Genomic DNA, 19,839 nt, shown 5'->3' on the forward strand with positions numbered 1-19,839 from the left:
CAGGCTGGCCAAGCCCCCCAGCGGGGACCCTCACCCTATGGGGGTGTGGCCAGCCTGGGTGAAGGGCTGAGGGCTGTTTGCAGGCTGGCCACAGCCCCTTCATGGGGAGGGGTCCTGCTGGGGTGCCTGGCCAGCCTGAGTGAGGGGCTGAGGGCCGTTTTCAGGCTGGCCATGCCCGTGGGCTGGAAACAGGTATCTGGGATTTATTTAACTTCTATAATTGAAACTTTGTAGCCTTCGTCAGGCTCGAAGCCTGAGTTGCCCCTGGCAACCTGGGTTCCCAGCCCCTCCTTTAGCGGAGGCCATGCCGGCTGGAAGCAGGTATCTGGGATTTATTTATCTTCTATAATTGAAACTTTGTATCCTTGAGCGGAGCCCAGTGCCAGCCAGGGCAGGCAGGAAGCTTGGCTTCCTCCATCACCGGGACAACCCAAACCTCCTGCTCACTCCAGCTCCGTGGCCACCTTCTTTGTGTCGGAGTAAGGGAGTGACAGTTAATTTGCATATTACTCTTTTATTAGATAGTATGTCCCTGCTTCTGTTCAAGATAAGATTTCAATGCTTAACAAGACTCAAGTCATCTAATGTGGTCATGGGTGGCATAATTGGTTATCATCTTCCATAAGAAGTATCAAGTTTTATATTACAAGAGACCATAGAGTTTATCTAACCCAGTTTTTCAACCAATGCAGGGTTTCCTCGTAACACACCTTTTCTGGTGACAAACCAGCCTTTTTCTAGATACCTTTCATGATGGGAGGCCCTAAATCTGAGGATCAGAAAAATGTTTTACTATAAATACTTCTTGACAACTTTTGAAGATGGTAAAATCCACCCATTTTTGTCAACATCTTAAGGTAACCAGTTTTGTAAATCATCAATGAAATATTTGAGTATGAAGTATCACTTAAAATTCCTCAATGAAACACCAACTATTATGGCAAATAAAGCATTCTTTACTAGACTAGGCACATGGGAGTCCCATTTACTGAGTTATACAATCTGTCTCGTCAATAAGTTCTTACCTTAGTACACGTGTGTGGAAACAACAGGAATATATATCTGAAGACCTCTGAGCAGCTAAGATATGCACCAAAACTAATTTTTTGAGAGTGAGTTAGACCACCAGGGCCATGGGTTTTAACAACTATGGAAGGGCAATAGTCACCAAAAAGAATGATGGTGACTAATAGGTCATCAATAACAATGGTTCAAAGAGAGTTACAAGAAAATTTAAAGTGATAGGAAGCATATAATGGAAGAAACAGTGATTATTATTGTTGCTGCTTGGCTCATAGAGAAAAATAGCACTCAAATTAATATATTAATATTTTCAGAAAATATACCAGAATTCCAGTTATATCCATAGAGTCGGGAAAGAATGTGTCCTTGATAGAGAGCTGTGAAGAGAATGCTGGCCTTGTGTTCCCCAGCAAATTTAGGATTGTATTCATCTTAAAAAGGAGTTAAACCAAACAAGAAATACATATTTCCAGTCAGAAGGTAAAATACCTAATTCTTTTCAAATCATTTTACAAATAGAAAATCAAAGGAATAACAAGAAAAATTACACCCTTGCCCATATCATTGTATTTTTACTTTAAAATCAGAATCATCTTAAAATTATTTTATTTTTATATTATATCAAATATAAATATTTTATTTTTAATTATTAGTAAATTTAGATCAATACATGCTTCATGTGTAGAGCGTTCAATTTACTATTGGGCATCTAAACACATAGTTGCTTTTAAAATGGATTTTTCATATAATTATAATTCTATGATACTTTGATAATTATGGTATATTCCTAATCATTGAGGGGGTCAAAAAAAGATAATTCCATAAACAAATCACTTTACTAAACAACTCTCCCACTGAAAAGTAATCACCACCACAAATCCATTTTCAAGGAAAATCTAGAAGATCAAATATAATTGGTTATTTATCAATACTATTAGCTTCCGTCCGCATTAATCCTAACCTAGTGATAAATATACCTAGGCTATTATAATTTGGTTCACAGATTAGAAAAACAAAGTAGAATACAGGCCCTTCGGGTCATAAATATCACTAACAAATGAATTTTGAAGAATTTTCAGTTACATACCTAAAGCTATGAGCTTCTTCGATCCAGTGATGTTGCCTCTGATCTGTACAAGAAAAAGACAAGAAAGGGTCATGAGATTTCTACCTGAACTCAACTGCCTAAGAGGCAGTCAGAATCCTTCCATGTCAATCAACCCCACGAAGTGGCAACAAAATAGTTAGTAACTTGGTCGTCATTATAGCTGCTACCCAGTGTCCCTCCTGCAGAATGAGACAGAAAGTTCTTCTCATAGAAAAGACCTGGGTAGTAAACTAGCAGGGAATCATTAAGCTGAGATCCCCTGGAATTCAATGTTTTCTAAAGTATAAGGTGAAAATAATGTTCTAATCCTTTTGAACACTCCCCAAGATACATTTTTATTTTGTTTTAAATACGGGCATACCTTGCATTATTGTGCTTCACTTTTTTTCTCTTTGCAGGTCTTGTTGTTTTTTTGTTTTTTGGTGTTTGTTTGTTTTTTGTGTGTTTGTGTTTTTTTACAAATTAAATTTGTGTGGCAACCTTGGGCAAGCAAGTTTATTGGTGTTATTTTTTCCAACAGGTCAGATAACGATTAGCATTTTTTAAGCTAAAGTATTTTTTGATTAAAGTGGATAGAGTGTTGTTTTAGACATAACGCTAGTATCGCTCACCCAATCGACTACAGCATTGTGTGAACATAACTTTTATATTCACTGGGAAACAAACAATTTCACCGAACTCTCTTTATTGAGATGTTCACTTTATTCTGGTGGTTTGGAACGGAACCAGCAGCATCTCTGAGGCATGCCAGGACCTTGAAAGGCACGCACATGTATCTGTTTCCTGGAATTTTGCCATGGGAAAATGTTTCATGTTCGCAATAATAATAATTCTGCTTATTGCCTAAACGATATATTTTAAAAACACAGATTTTTTAAAATTTCTTTTTAAAAGCAGTTTTAGGCTTACAGTACAATTGAGAGAAAAGTGTAGATATGTCCCATATACCTCCGTCCCCCACACATGCACAGCCTCCCTCCTTATCACCATTGCTCTCCAGGATGATACATTTTTACCCAGGACGAACCTACACTGACGCATAATAATTTCCCCAAGTCCATGGGACGTTTAGTGGTATCACGTTTTTTGTTTTAATTTGTATTTCCCCGGCGGTATACAATGTAGAACATCTTTTTATTAGTCATTTGCCATTTGTATATTTTATTTGAAATCCAGGATTCTATCAAAGATCATTTATTGCATACAGGGTTGGGCAAAAATAGGCTTCCAGTTGTTTGCATGGAAATAATACCTTAATGAATAAATACTAATACAGGAATAAACTGTTTCACATACATGCAACTGTAAACCTACCTTTGCCCTACTCTGTATATTGGCATGTATATGTAGTTCCCTTTGTCTTTGATGATTGACATTTTTGTGGAGTCCAGGCCAGTTGCTTTGCAATGTCCCTCAGACTGGACACTTGTCTAATTGTTCCCTCACAATTAGGCGAGGTGAACATTTGGCAGAGGTACACACTGTGAAATTGGAATGCTTTCCCTTCTCTTTATATATTAGGAAAAGCACAAAATAGATTGAATTGACATTTTCTTTCAATCACTCAATAATACCTAATGATTGCCTCCTATAAAGCAAATTTGGTGCTACATTTGCAATTTATAAAATGCTTCGACATGAATTAATTTATTCAGTTTGTACAACAACACCATGAGGTAAGTGTTTTTAATCATTTTTCATCTCTTCTTTGTTTAAAATTGATGTTAGAGGGAGGAAGAGAGATCAAGAGCAAAAGCAGGAGAGAGAGAAACATCAATGCGAGAGAGAAACATCAAGCAGCTGCCTCCTGCACATGCCTGACTGGAGATCTAAGCCACAACCTGACCAGAATCGAACCCGCCACCTTTTGGTGCATGGGATGATGGTCCAATCAACTGAGCCACGCTGGAAATTTATCCAAGTTTATAAAACCAGTAAGACTACTTCTGTGGCCAAAATTTAAGCACAGAAATATTGTAAATAGTATAGAGCAAGAAGCCCTCTATTTTCATGTCAAATAAATCTAGACATTTTTCTCTCCTACAATCTGCACTCCGTGTTGTCTAAACATTGTGCCATACTGTTCTCCCTCCTTGTTCCTATGTTAAATTACAAGGCAATTCGATGTTACACTTTAAACATTTTTTCAATTATAGTGATTTGAAATTGTAATCGTTAAACCAGAAACAACGCAAAAGTAGATGAATGTTAGCTGAATTAAATGTCAACTCATTGGCTTTTGTTCATGTTGATTTCTTTGCATTTGGTGTCCCTAGTAATACACCAGCTCTTCCCTTCTCCTCAGGTAAGATTTTATGTCACTTCCTTCTACTTTCCAAAGCAGTGAACACAGCATTGTTTCATGATGTAGTAATCAGCATTTATATAAAATTTTCTTAACATATCAAACTAGTTAGATTTTTTTTAACCCTTGGACTTCACAATCCCAGTATTGTTTAGTTTAGGGTCAAGAAAAGTTCGCGTATCAGTGTATGTAATTGGTTCATAACCGATAGCATGAATGTCTAAGTAGACACTCCAGCCAGAAAGAGCACAAACAGGTTTTCCCACACTATATGTCAAGGGCACTGATGGGGATAAATGCCAGGCAACTTTTCTAGCAATACTGGAATTTAAAAAGAATACCACCCATGTCCAGGCCAGGGTGACTTATCTGTTCTTCAGACTCAGATGTACTATCTAAACCATTTTGAGTTTGGAAAGAACTTAAAGAAAAGGCGTGTTATTTTTCACTGATGAAAACTCTTTACCACTTCCAGAAAGCCTCAAGCTGAGATGACAGATCAAAATCCATTTACTCTCTCATCCATGCACCATTTCCCCTAACACTCGGTGATCTGAATATTTCACTTGACAGTGAGAGTAATTTCAACTGCCTCAGTAATGAGTGTGATATCATTATCCTTGTCCAGTGTTCAATTTCATAAGGAAGCAGAGACATAAGCCTGGAAATAAGGAACAAAACTCTCTTTTAAACTTCCTTAGAGTCCTGTAAGTGCAACATCATTTTCTTTTGAATTGGCATATTATGCACCTCCTTAGAAGAAAGAATCTATATTTTCATCCTAGAAGAAAAGCATTCTTCTAATTCTTCATTTGAATCGGTTTTCTAGGCCTAATACAGTAAAGGAAGATGCATTTGGTGATTATGCCTTGACTACATAAATTATAGCCAGACAGAAAGAGGGACGAAAAGTATTTCAGCTCTGAAGTTTTTAATAGAACATGTATCATTCATTTTCCTCGCCAATCCTCAACAGACTCCTATTATCTTCAGATAACAATAAGAACGCTGCCTGCAGTTACCTTAATCACTGTGATTTCCTAAGAAATGAAGACTGACGTCTATTGAAAATTATTCCAATTATGTCTTTGAAAATTAGTTCAAAACTGTGAAAATTACCACTTTCAATATTATATTAACCTCCACTAGGTGTTATTAGTCATTCTCACAGTCTTTCTAGAGCAAAATGTGACATTACTGTCCATTTTTTTTTGTGTGCACTAAAATTCAACTTTGAGATTTCACAGTTATTTTTAAAACTTTGCTCAAATTCAATCTACTTAAGGTTTAATCTAACCCTTTTGTAATACATCCTGAGAAGCAATTTCGTGGCTTAAACGCAAGAACGTGGACAAAATGCATTTTATTGGATCGCATAGAATCGATCTAACCACTTGAAAATAAGTAGAAGATAAGTGTAGAGAGAAAGATCTCTCAAAACTAACAGTGATGAAAATAACAGTAGCCGACATTTATTAAGCTCTGACTAGGACTGAATTTGTACCCGTATGTTCTAAAAGCTGCACACATAGGAGTCACTCACTTTTCACAACCATCCCGTGAAGAGGGCCTGTCTTTACTCCCATGTAACAGATGAAGACAACTGCCCTGAAATCTGCTGCTCTAGCTGGAGTTCTCTGCTCTGTGGACAGCTGCCACCCCACTGGTCATAGGTGGCTGCCTGTGCTGCCCCCCATCTCCTCTAGACACCCCCATACACACATCTGTTTCTGACTTTGATGAGAACTCACAGTGGTACATGCTACGACCAGAGCTCTCCCTCCAGAACCCAGTCAGTCTAGAAGGAGGACTGGGTGGGAAGGGTTCAGGACAGGGACTCTGTGTCAGCAACCTCTGCACCCACAGCCATGCCTCCTCCACCCCAGCCAGACTCCTTGTTCATCTTAGCTTTCCCCAGGGCTCTCCCTCCAGCCCAGCTCCCTTGGGGGTCTTCAATCCCGCAGTCAAGTCTGTAATGCCTAAACCACAACTGCAGAAAAGCTGAGCCCCTCTTCCCCGGGACCCTTGGGCCCCACGCAATGCACCTGGCCTTGCCTCTGTGTCCCGGGCCATCCTGAGGGGCTCCGCGGTTCACTGAACTCTCTCCGCCAGCCAGGAGGTGACTGCGTTGAGGGGCACAAGCACATTAGCAGTTGGTTGGCTGCAGCCAGCGCTGCAGATCACATTGGCAGACTCTCATCCCGACATGGCTCGAAATGCCACGCTCCCAATTATTAGCTCTAGGAAGGAGGCAGAATTCATGCCGCCCCAACTTTTCTGTGTTTTGATTCTTGGTATGTTGTGAACTCCATATACATTTGATGAAGATGAAGGGAAGCAGAGGGAGGAAGAAAAGAAAAGGAAAAAGAAGGAAAGGAGGCCTTTGGTGTGCGCAGTTTTGATGGTGTGTTACTGTAGAGTATGACCAGCCAGGGGCCAGGCGGAGGGAGGCGGGGAGAGGGCCCTGCCACGGGAGAGGACATGAAGATGACAAGGAGAATACCCAGAACAAAAGTCACTCTCAGCTTCCCACTCTCTGCTTTTCGCTTCCAGAGGCAATATCACTTTCAGCCTCACTAGCCCACCTTAAAGCTCCACTCCACAGCCTAGAAACATCCCAGAGTAGAGATTCATTTGTGCCAGCTCCCTGCACCTAGGAAAACTGACCTTCCACTATTTACCTGAATATCAGTGGTTTGGGATAAAGGCGAAGTAACATTAAAGTGAAAGAGGCTGACAGTTCCCCTCCTACCCACCCCCAATGGAGGGAGGAAGGGGTGAGTTGGATGCAGATGCTAAATCTGTATTTTGCACCGAAGCTTTCCCCTTCTCTTCCTTATTGGCATAAAGTCACTACATTTCTAGTTGTTTGATCTTTCTTGCATAGAGCAGCCTCTGATTGGTCACTCCTACCATGTGCATATTTTTAAACCCAAAGTTGATAAGCAAAGACTGACAATGGTGCCTACTCTTGAGCAATGGGAGAGACGGAGTATATTCAGGACCCGTGTTCACCACGTTCTTACTCCAAGGTTGGCCTCTGTCACTATGACACCTTCTGTACCTCTCTTTGACCAAAACACTATTTACCTGAATATCAGTGGTTTGGGATAAAGGCGAAGTAACATTAAAGTGAAAGAGGCTGACAGTTCCCCTCCTACCCACCCCCAATGGAGGGAGGAAGGGGTGAGTTGGATGCAGATGCTAAATCTGTATTTTGCACCGAAGCTTTCCCCTTCTCTTCCTTATTGGCATAAAGTCACTACATTTCTAGTTGTTTGATCTTTCTTGCATAGAGCAGCCTCTGATTGGTCACTCCTACCATGTGCATATTTTTAAACCCAAAGTTGATAAGCAAAGACTGACAATGGTGCCTACTCTTGAGCAATGGGAGAGACGGAGTATATTCAGGACCCGTGTTCACCACGTTCTTACTCCAAGGTTGGCCTCTGTCACTATGACACTTTTTAATAAAGAAAATTGCCTTTTGTATTAAAAATACACATTTCGTTATTATAAACTTAAAAATGCAAAAGAATAAGTTAACAAAAGAAAACAAAAACCACCCAGAATCCTGAAATCCAGAGAGAGACACTCTTAACTCGTGTGTTTCCGGCTCCATTCTCTTCATTCATTTGGAAAATTTGCAGTGTAACAAGGTTATTCAATATCTGCAGCTTTGTGTCTACAAGGCCTAACCTTAGCGCTCTGCACAGATGGGGATTAGAGCTAATATTTGAGCTACTTGACAAGTCACATTGAGATCCCTTAATCACAGCAGAGGCCCTGACATTCCGCTAACTTTATCAGGCATGCATGAGATTTTGGACAGCACCCTAATGAGCCGTAATGCTCTGAAGAGCATTCTTTTCTTATCTCAGTTGTTGAGCGTAGGTCCTAGGGTGCAGAACAATGTGAAAGTTCACATGGGCTGCTCAGTGCTTGAAAACCGGCACAGAAGTGCTTTTGAGGACAAGACCGGTAATATTTCTAAGCTGGGGCAGTCTCGAATATGTCATTGGCTGACATTTCTGTGTTCATTTGGGGAATGAGTGACATAACTGGCAGGATGCAAAGCTTGTTTAACTCAAAATTCCCTGCTAATAGGAAAACACAGGTTTCAGGATCATCTGACTCACCTTTAAAGAACTATAAAAAAATTTAAGTACGCATTTTAATGATATTTCATATATGCACCACTTTGATTTAACATTTTCTCAAACTGTTCCCAAAATGTCCTTTTAGAGTTGGTTGTAGAGAACTTCTTACTAATAACTTAAACTTCTTACTAATAACTTAAACTTGATTTAAGCCAGAAGCTCACTTAAACTTCCAAAAACTTTACGAGTTATTATAGTCAATGATATAATCTCAAATCAAGAGCACATTTTTTGTGTTCATATAAGATATAGACTTTGCCCAGTTAATTCAACTGAAGAATGATGCAAACCCAAAGAAAGCAAAAGAAATGGAGAGCAACCTTCCTTCAAAGCAGGGGTAGGGAACCTTTTTCCTGCCAAGGGCCATTTGGATATTTATAACATCATTCGAGGGCCATACAAAATTATCAACTTAAAAATTTGCCTGCTATATTTGGTCAAACATTTCATTAACTCGCCCCTAATGCTTTGGCAGGGCCAGACTAAATGATTTACAGGCCTTATACGGCCCACGGACGGGATGTTCCCCACCCCTGCTTTAAAGAATGAAGAACCGTTAAGGGTCTCTTCTTTATTAATAGAGAATGAGTGGTTCCTATAGAAGTTATTTGCATCAGCAACACACACACACACACACACACACACACACACACACACACACACACGTGTACAGACAAAGGTGTGTCTATTTGTCTCAGTACTTCATCTCAGAAGCTCCTTAGAAATGCTGCTGTTACTTTCACAGCAGTTTTTCCCACAGAAAGGCTGTGACATGCAATGCTATTGGCAGCCCCGGCAGTAGCTGGGAGAGAGAGCACAAAGAATGGCTGAGTTCGGAGGGCGGGCATATCTAGAGACAGGTATGCTTGCTTTGTAATTCATGGGGATTTAGTTGCTCACAGTCTCTCCTTTGTATTTGAAGGTATTGCTAGATATCCAAGCACAGTAATAACTTCCAGTAACACCACATCCTACTGGCCAATCCACCTGGCACGGAGGTACGATTGGCTCAGGGCCAGAGGTCATTACACTATGAACAGGTCCTGTGTCTACGGGAAGCAGAAGGACCCAAAGTTCCTAATGACAGAACCACAGTTACATTTGGGGGGAATCCTTCCCAATTTTCAAGCTCACAGGTGAAAGAAACATGAGGGGGAAATTCTGAAACTTTATATTATCAGTAATACACTATGAGGCCAAAAGAAGTCTTTCTAAATAATCAATAAATATGAACAATTCTGATCAACGTAGGCTAGAGGACACACTGGGTTATCTTTCTATGCTCTCTAGAGAAAATGACTTTACAAAATCATTATCATATCAAAGAGGCAATGGAATAGGCAGCTAAACAGGTCGGGGGATAATAATTTAGAGATATGTCAGGCAGTTAATTTTAAAATTATCTTATTTTTCTGAATAATGTGCTGTTTCTGGTATGTTGTCAGCTTTCTAAAATTTGAAATTTATTGTCATTTCTGTCATGTCTTTTGAATATTAAGTGTCTTACAAATCCCCTTGTAATTTTGTACTATTTTTCCTTAAAAAAAAAAAAGACCCTTCAAATCGTATAAGCTTTGGGCCCCACACAATCTGGATCCACCTGGGTGTCCCTGATCCCTCATGTTTCAGCTTGGCCTCGGCTGGGCTATGGCAGATGATGTGGTGGGCTGCGGGGGAGCCGTGTCCACATTTAGGCCATTATCTCCTGGGCCCACGCAATGGTGGGAGCCTGAAATGTGCCAGGTCCTCTAAGGAACGAGAATCTTGAATGAGAGTTGAAGCTGTCTGATCCCGGCACCCCTCCAACCTGGAAGCGCTGGGCTTGCATTTTGTTAAATGTGCCGGCGGGTTTCCTGTTCTCCAAGCTATTGCCGCCTTTGTTTAATCTGCAGCATCGAAGAGCTGCCTTCCCACGCTTGTCAGGAGCTTTAAATCCAACTGGCTGGTTCTCAGTGCAAGTCAGATGCTCAGTTGCAATAAACAATATTTATAGGACATGTCTGAAGGCATGTCTATTACTCCAGGTCCCAGAGGTATTTACTACGCAGAGTGCTGAGACTTCGGGGCATCTATGATTCGCTAAAATTGGATGCAGAGTGTAACGTGCGCTAGCTTTCATCAGAGTCTCAAATTGGTCCATGACATGTAAAAATTAATAATCACTAATCTACATTGCAAGATTAAGGGCCTCCAAGGAGACAGTACTAAAAAAATAAATAAGTAATACTCTAAAAGATTTTTTTAAATTACCGTAGGTATTTTACAATTCATTTCTGTATTAAGCTAGGCCAGCAGAAATATATTTCATTGATTTCCCGTACAATGAGAACGCCTAAAAGAGGGCCAGCGAAACAAAGGACGTGTTTAAAAGCACTGTTAATCTCATGACACAGCATATCATTTCTAAGGACTGAATTATACAGCCCCCAAATTCATATGTGGAAGCCCTAACCCCCAATGGGGAGGTATTTGGAGATGGGCCCTTCAGGGGTAATTAGGTTATGAGGATGAAGACCTCATGAGGGGATTCGTGCCCTTAGACAAGAAAGAGATCATGTTCTCTCATCCCTGTGCGGACACAGCAAGAAGACAGCCATCTGGCCTGGCCGGTATGGCTCAATGGTTGACTGTCGGCCTATGAACCAGATCACAGTTTGATTCCCAGTCAGGACACATGCCTTGTTGCAGGCTCCATCCCCAGTGAGGGGCGTGTAGGAGGCAGCCCATCAGTGATTCTCTTTCATCATTGATGTTTCTCTCTCTCTCTCCCTCTCCTTTCCTCTCTGAAATCAATAAAAATTTAGAAGAAGAAGAAAAAAAAAAGACAGCTACCTGTAAGCCAGGAAGAGAATGCTCACTAGAACCCGACCATGCTGGCACCCTCATCTGGAACTTCCCAAAACTGTGAGAAATGCTTGTCTGTTGTTTAAGTCACTCAGTCCACAGTATTTCACTAGAGCAGCTTGAGCTGACTAAGGCCATTATTATGATGCAAGGCCTATGGAAGAGATTTCTCTCCAGTTTAGCAGAGAATGATTTGGGTGTCTCCTTTTATTTTATAGATATGATCACAAGTCTATAACTAATTGTCTCCTACCCTGCCCACTGAATGTCATCAACTTAGAACCAGGTTCATCATTGTACTCTAGTAAAGGTCTAGGACCTTCCCACATACACTTTTATATTAACTTCACTCCAAGACACCTCTTACTTTTCATGCTAATTCTTTCTTTTGTTCCTTTTTCCATTTACTTATAATTTTACTAGAGGCCCAGTGCATGAAATTCATGCACAGGTAGGATCCCTAGGCCTGGTCAGCAATCAGGGCTGATCAGGTTTCCCCCCCACACACACACCTCCCTGCCTCCTCCTTCCCTCGCTCCCTCAGCACCCTGCAGCTGCAGCTGGCTGCTCGCCATGTTCTTCACCACCCCCTGGTGGTCAGCACACATCATAGCAAGTGATCGAACTCTCATTCTCCCGGTTGGTCGAACTCCTGAGGGGACACTTTGCATATTAGCCTTTTATATATATAGAAGATTATGTTTGCTGTATGCATATATTGCCAATTGCCTCAAGTCCTTTCAAAAACAAGGAAGGTATTAAGTAAGAATGTAAATGAAAGATGAATAAATGACTGAATGATAAGGTATTAAGAATGTAAATGAAAGATGAATAAATGACTGAATGAATGATGTTTCCATTTTAAGATTTAAAATATAGATGTTCATAACAGCATTTGGAATTATATACAAATATTTATTTGAAAAAACTTAATTTATCTCAACCATGCTCATAATCCTACAGAAACACCTTTCCTATTCCAGGGGGTCCTAACTTAGGGCTCATGGACACACCAAGGGGCCTGTGGGCAGAAATCAGGGAGTCCGTACACTTGAATGTATATTTTCACTAAATGTGCATCTCTAACTAAAATTTAATATGTCCTTCAAATATAAGTATTGGCAACAAACCACCCAAGTATTAGCAGCAACTGTGATTTTGTTTCTTGTAGAAATCACAGGTGTTTTCATCTCCCATTATGGTTGTTGCAACTATTTTCAAATGTCATTTATGCTCATCATTACCATTAAAATGTTATTAGACTTGCTGCTACATTGTTATTTAATGCATTAATAAAGGAGCACATATATGACTACATCACAAATGTTTTTATTATGTTTTTACATATTTTATTGCTTTACATTTTGTTTTAATCTTCTGAAAAGGGGTCCATAGGCTTCCTCAGATTGCCAAGGGGTGTCCAGGACATAAAAGAAGGTGTAACTCTTTGACAAACATAAACTGTTTAGGTACCATTTTCCAGAGTATTTGCAAATGTGACTTGGGAACGGTGGTTTCTCTTGATTGGCATTCTCTTTTAAATAAAGAGAATATAAGAAGGTGCATGAATCTTCTAGTGCCTTTGACAATATAAGGTCACAGTAGACTCACAAGCAATAAGTCTATTTCTTAAGTCTGCATTTGCATTTCCAAAAAGGCATTTAACAACTTTGTGAAACTTTGGGTCTATGAGGTGTTCTTCTTTTACTTTGCTTAATCTCTTCACCTTTTTCACCCAGCCCCCAACACCCCTCCTCTCTGACAGCTGTCAGTCTGTTCTCTGTATCTATGAGTCTGTTTCTATTTTGTTGGTTAGTTTATTTTGTTCATTAGATGTCCCATATAAGCAAAATCACACAGTGATCACCAGAGGGAAGGGGGGATGCGGGGAGTAGAAGAGGGTGAAGGAGGGATAAATGGTGATGGAAGGAGACTTGATTTGGAGCAGTGAACACGCAATACAATATACAGATGATGTGTTTTAGAATTGCACACCTGAAACCTGTATAATTTTATTAACCAATGTCACCCCAATAAATTCAATAAAATTTTAAGAAACAAGAACCTTTGGGTCAGCATTTCTATCACTGAGCGAGAACAAAGTCATTTTTTCTCATCTCCTGGACCCTTCCTTATTTGTTTCTGACATCTGCTGGCTCCAATCCTATCTCAGCCCTCCCCCAAATCCTTCACCCTGAGTCTTAACCCTTACATCCGCCTTCAGACTGAGAGTAGTTTGGTTCACCACTCGATTATGTAAATACTTATTATCTGTTTTTTCAAATTATCCAAGCCCCTTCCTTTTATTTATTTATTTTTCTCCCTTGTGTGTTAGGCTTTTTAAGTTTTTTTGTCAGATGCGTTGGCATTTGCAGCACAATGGGAAGGGAGCAAGAATAAGGAAGTGAAACAAAAGGCTGTTAGTATAATTACCTCCACACACTGAACAATTATGTTTAGTTACTGCAGTGATGTTTGCAAAGAGGACCTGGTACAAAGGAATGTGCGTGTTTGTGTGGGTATGTAGGAGGAACAGCATACATATGGTGAGACCACCCCAAGAAGGCCTCTGTCCCTACTTGCCAGGTTCCAGAAGAGGGAGTAAAGGCAGACTGGGGAGACTCTCTCTCATCACCCCACCCCGACCTGCCACTCGGTGGGAAGTGGAGAGTGAGGAGGCACAGTGGATCCCCGGGGACGGAGTGTCTCCTCTCTCTCCTTCACGCCAACAGGAGGATGGAATCCCTGGGCCACCTGCCCTGTTCCCATGAAAGTTGTAGCTGGAAATTGGAGTTCATGAATAAAGGATAAGGCACCAGATTATCTACAATCCTCGGAGTCTATACCACTTTGAATAACTAGTAGGTTTTGCGGGTGACTGAGTTCTTATCCTCTTAAGCAATGACACTTCTTTCATGTGGTTCTTTTAGACAACTGAATGGATTATAAATATACTGTATACCATATTGTATACCTCCTACATATTTGGAAACGTAGCATGAAATGAGTTTAATCATATATTGATGACTCTGGGTCAACATTGAAAACATCGCTTTCTTGAACGGGTGTATTACAAGGGTAACGGCCAGGACCCACTGAGAGGAGTTGACCACAATAGGAATTGATGCTGACATCTTGGAGTTCCTACAGCTGCTTTTTCTATTTTTTTTGTTCAATCCTTTTTCATCAGACATCATTCTCACTATTTTCAATAATCCTAATGAAAGTTTCTTTTATCTTCCAGTTGATTTGGAAACCAAATATACAATAATGAACAGATTGAGGACTTGAAGGCATTTTGAATGAAATAAATGGTATGATGCATGAGATTTATTTGTTGTTTATGACATCTTTTTGGGTGTTCACAAGCTTTACTTATTTGCTGATTCTGTGCTATGTGCGTTTGTTGTTTATGACATCTTTTTGGGTGTCCACAAGCTTTACTTATTTGCTGATTCTGTGCTATGTGCTAAGTGTGTGAATTTATAGTATAGAAAACTTTCAAATAAATGAGATCCAATCATACTTGTTTTTCTGTGGAAATCTTCCAGAGAGGCCTCATTGTGCTCATAGGCATGTCTATATACCAACTCAAGGAATGCTTACCCCAGGTTTTGGTCAACAGTCAGCCCTGTTGTTGAGTTAAAATCTCCCAAATCTAGTAACTGAAATATTTACAGACCTGACTACACAAACCACTAGGTCCTGCCGTCAGAAACCTCTGAGTCATACGCTCATTTTCATAGAGGCAGCAAAACCAAGTGTTCCCACTTCCTCTTTCCCTCGTGCTTTATTTGTCTCATTTAGTTGTAACCACACGATGTGGTAGAAGGACTGTGGACACATATTGAAATCCTGCTCCTGCCCCCAACTAGCTATTGTTCTCGCAAGTCTCAGCTTTTTCATCTGTAAAGTGACTACAACAAAGGTCCCATGGTGTTTGTAAGGATTAACTGACACCATTTCCATGCCAGGCACTTAGTAGATGCTTAATAATTATTTGTTTCCCATCTTTTCCCAAGTTTCTTTATTTTACTGTTTATTGACTCTGCAACACCCAAATGTATAGATCACCTTCAAAATATGGAGTTAACAACTGGCCAGTGTGGCTCAGTGGTTGAGTGTCAACCCATGCACCAGGAGGTCACTGGTTCGACTCCTGGTCAGGGCACATGCCTGGGTTTCGGGCTCAATTCCCAGTAGGGGGCATGCAGGAGACAGTCAATCAATGATTCTCCTCATTGATGTTTCTATCCCTCTCTCCCTCTCCCTTTCTCTCTCTGAAATCAATGAAAACATATATATATTTTTTAAGTGTGGTGTTAACTTCAGCGAGGCATTGCTGATCAGCAGGCAACAGCTTTAGTAACTCTAAGTCTCCATGAGATTTTGAATGCAGCTGTATGCTGATGCACAGTCACAGTGTCTCATGAACTGGTTCATGTTTGTGTCTGTCAGCCCTTAGACCAGGAGTTTCCTGGAGGGAGGACTGGCATCTCATTGACCTTGCATTCCCAATTCTTAGGACATCATAAATGAAAAAAAGAATGAATCACTATTTAGATATCATAAATAAAAGTTTGTTTATATTAGAAGATTCCTAACCTGGTATAGTAAAAAGTTGGGTCAGAAGCCAGATATCCTGAAAAACAAGAGGCAGAGATGACCAGATCCATAGATAGTGACCTACTGATGACTCTCTACTGACGCAAAGCACCACAACCAGTGAAACCATACCCAGCTTCCTTGTTCTCCCTTCCCACTGGCTCCTGCCATCTTATTCTAGCAAGCTCCCCATGACAGTCCAACTGGCCTCATCCGTGCTTCTTTTCTCATCATTTCTTAACACTTTAGTGTACACTGTGCCTCTTACCTAGAATCTCCTTTCTTGCCTTTTCCTCCAAAATTGTTTCCTTCAATTTCTTAAAACTATAACATTTTAGAGTGGAAAAAATGTCCCGTCCTTGGGTTTCAATCCAAGAATGCAATGCAATCCCCTCGTTTTTGTGCAGTCACAAAACTAAAACCCAGATATGACTTGTGACATCCTCTATCGAAAAGTTCTCAGCCACCCAACTCTATCAACTCCTCTCAGGAAAGCACTTGCATGGCCAAGAGGCAGGAGGACTAATACTATGGAGTAAGAACTACACCAATACTAAGGACTATGCCATACTATATACTAGATATACTATCTAATATATATCCATATACTAACGACTATGCTAATACTAATTCCAGGCTCTATTCTAGGTGCTTTCACATGTGATCCTCGTAGTGACCCATTTTATCAAGGACAGATCTGACACTCAGAAATGTCAAATAATGTATTTGCTCAAAGTCATACCTCTAGTCAATGTCAGACTCCATTTTCAGACCGAGGTTTGTTTAAGCCCTCAAGTCTCACTTTATCTCTATTAATATACAGTGGGGCCTTGACTTATGAGTTTAATTCGTTCCGTGACGGAGCTCGTAACTCACATTACTTGTATGTCAAATCATAAAGTGAACGAGTGAGACACGTGATGCTGGGCTGATGTTGTGGCGTTCACTGTGATGTTCACTGCGCCAACTAGCGGTGGGGTATCTGAAGCTGGTTTGTAACCCGAATTTTAGCTAGCAACTCAAAGCAAAAAATCAGCCGAGAGACTGCTCGTATCTCGAAAAACTCGTTAGTCGGGACACTCGTAAGTCAAGGCCCCACTGTATCTCACTGTTCTCTCTTCCTGCAGATGCTATATAGAATGCACAATTGTATTTATGTCCCTCTGTGTATGTTATTTCACATGGGTGCTCGTACAGTCTTCTAGGGCTGCCATAACAAAATACCATTGACTGGGTGGCTTAAACAACAGAAGTGTATTTTCTAACAGCTCTAGAAGCTAAAGTCTAAGATCCAGGCATTGCAGGTTTGGTTTAAGGCCCATCCTAACATCCCCATTTTAATTCAGTGGCCTTTTTAAAGGCCCTATCTCCAAATACAGTCACATTCTGAGTTTTAAAAAAGTGAGAACTACGAAGAACTACGTAGTTCATCAGAAATGGACTCAGACCATCTTCATGTTCCTGAGTTGCAGATATCACAACTAACCTTAAACTGAAAATATTTTCACTCTGTTAAACACAACAAATTAAAACATTCAAAAGTATTACCGATTTATGGATAATCTAGAAATTACCAGTGCAAATGAAAGACCAGGGTTCCTGGAAGACCACCAGTTCTTAAGTCTAATAGCTCTCATGAAGCATCAGCAATTTTCAGGGGGGAGGACTGAAAAGAAAGGGTAGTGAATTGTGGGGGAAAATTGAGGAGGGGCCAAAGGTTTTGATGAATGTGTTTATATTCCTTTCTAACATATTCCAATGAGGTCCATGAATTTTAAATTCTACCACTTCATTCATTTTTACAAATCAGTGACTTTTATACACAATGAAAAATAAGTCATACTTCATCTTAATCTAAGTAGAGTGTGGCGAACTTGCCTAGTCAATGACAGCAGGACGATGTGTCTTATATGTGTGCACATATAAAAAAAGCCAGCAGCCTTCTCTGTTCTGGGAAAAGGCATTACTAAACAAATTATAAATATATCATCTGCTATTGGAATACAATGGGAGAGAAATATGCATTTGTAATTTCTAGATTATCCACAAATCGGTAATACTTTTGAATGTTCTAATTTGTTGTGTTTTATAGAGTGAAAATATTTTCAGTTTAAGGTTAGTTGTGATAACTTCAACTCAGGAACATGAAGATGGTCCATTTGGAATGGATTATGTAATTCTTCATAGTTCTCACTTTTTAAAAAAAGTAACTGCCCTACAAGTATATCAAGTCGTCTCAGATGAGTAAAGTTTTGTAAAGGGACATACAGGGTTAATGTTTGCTACAACATCGTGTCTCTTTTTCCAAATAATATGATTTGCAAAAATGAAAAACTAACATTTATTAAATATTATGTGTCTCAATTCTTTCCTCTCAAAGCATAACCATTTTTAAATCCCACTTACCTCTAAAAAAATTCCTCCTGCTAAAGCCATGCTTACTCACTACTCATTGTTAAGCCTTTCCTTCAAAGGAATTTTGCTTTTTGCTCCAATTCTCACCATGTACTTGTTTCTTGGATTTCAGGCTCACGGCTGTAGCAGGCTCACATCAAAGCTCATGGGCATTTCTCACTGCAGAATTCAATGGGCACTTTCAATCCTTGTTACTAACGTCCCGCAGCACGAGAGCCCGTCTCCATATTCTCTTGACGTGGCTCTCAGGACTCCACTTTCTCTCAGCCTTCTTCCCACCTTCCCGTCGTCTCTCCTCAGACTTCCTGCCCGCTCTTGTCCCTTTTAATCTCTTAAATATCGGTGTTCTCTGGGGCCCTGGCCATGATCCTACTTTCTCCTTCTATGTTTTATTTAACCATCACCACTCCCGATGAGCCCCACACTATATCTCAAGCCAGAACTACATCCTGAACTCCAGTGATATCCATCCAATTGCCCACTGGCCGTCCCCCATTTTCATGTAACACAGTTTCTTAAACACGTAAAAAAAAATAACTCATTATCTTTGTGTTTTTATCCTCCTCTTGATGAATGGCACCACCATCTACCCTGGCCCTTAACCCAACTTCTCCTTATGGCCTTTATTTTCATATTAGCAATAAATGGATATATCAATTTCTAAATATGAAAATAAATATTGCTCAATTAAATTGTAAAAATCTAATTCAAGTTACACTTAAGCATATATTTTTATTTATTTTATAGCAACAAATGGATGCCACAAATGTCCCAACGAATCTAAGGAATAGATCGATAGTATTTTAAATTAACACTATATAAATTATGCCTCCAAAATGCTTTAAGGGGTTAGAAAGGTCTATTCTGTTCAATATTTGAAACGTTTCCCTTTATGATTTGTCTATGCCATTGTCTCTATTAAAGAAAGATATTTTGAGTTAAACCCAGTTCCTGTGAAGCCCAGTCCTTGTTTCAGTTGGTAAGGTTTTTATGGATAATTATGTAAGCAAACAAGCTCCAAGATGATGTGTCTTATGTGTGTGCACATATGAGAAAGCCAGCAGCCAGAAAGCCCCAGGAAGCTGACGCTTCATCTCGGTTCCTGGTGCTGCCGCTACTCCACACGGTGGCCTGGCCACATCACCTTGACGCTCCTCTGACATTTAGAAGGGACGTAACCCTGCCCCTTTGCTAATCATCACATCACTTACATGTGTATAGTCTATACACAGCTGATCTGATTTTATTTTGATCATAAAAACAATTCCTTGGAGCCCTGGCCTGTGTTTCTCAGTAGTTAGAGTGTCAGCCTGCACACTGAAGAGTCACAGGTTCGATTCCCAGTCAAGGGTATGCAAGTTCAATCCCAGCCCCAGTGG

General features: G+C 40.2%; 1 protein-coding gene across 4 annotated transcripts in view; it reads right to left on the reverse strand.

Annotated features, from left to right (window-relative positions):
- IPCEF1 (interaction protein for cytohesin exchange factors 1) overlaps nt 1–19,839 on the reverse strand; it is a 137,801-nt gene that overhangs the window by 98,256 nt on the left and 19,706 nt on the right. For all 4 annotated transcript variants that reach the window (XM_014545052.1, XM_014545050.1, XM_005872870.2 and 1 more), the window contains exon 2: nt 2,111–2,153. The gene's annotated coding sequence lies outside the window, so the exon portion shown is untranslated. The remainder of the gene's footprint in view (nt 1–2,110; nt 2,154–19,839) is intronic.

Source organism: Myotis brandtii, unplaced genomic scaffold (genome assembly GCF_000412655.1).
Source record: "Myotis brandtii unplaced genomic scaffold, ASM41265v1 scaffold395, whole genome shotgun sequence".
NCBI classification, from domain to species: Eukaryota; Metazoa; Chordata; class Mammalia; order Chiroptera; family Vespertilionidae; genus Myotis; species Myotis brandtii.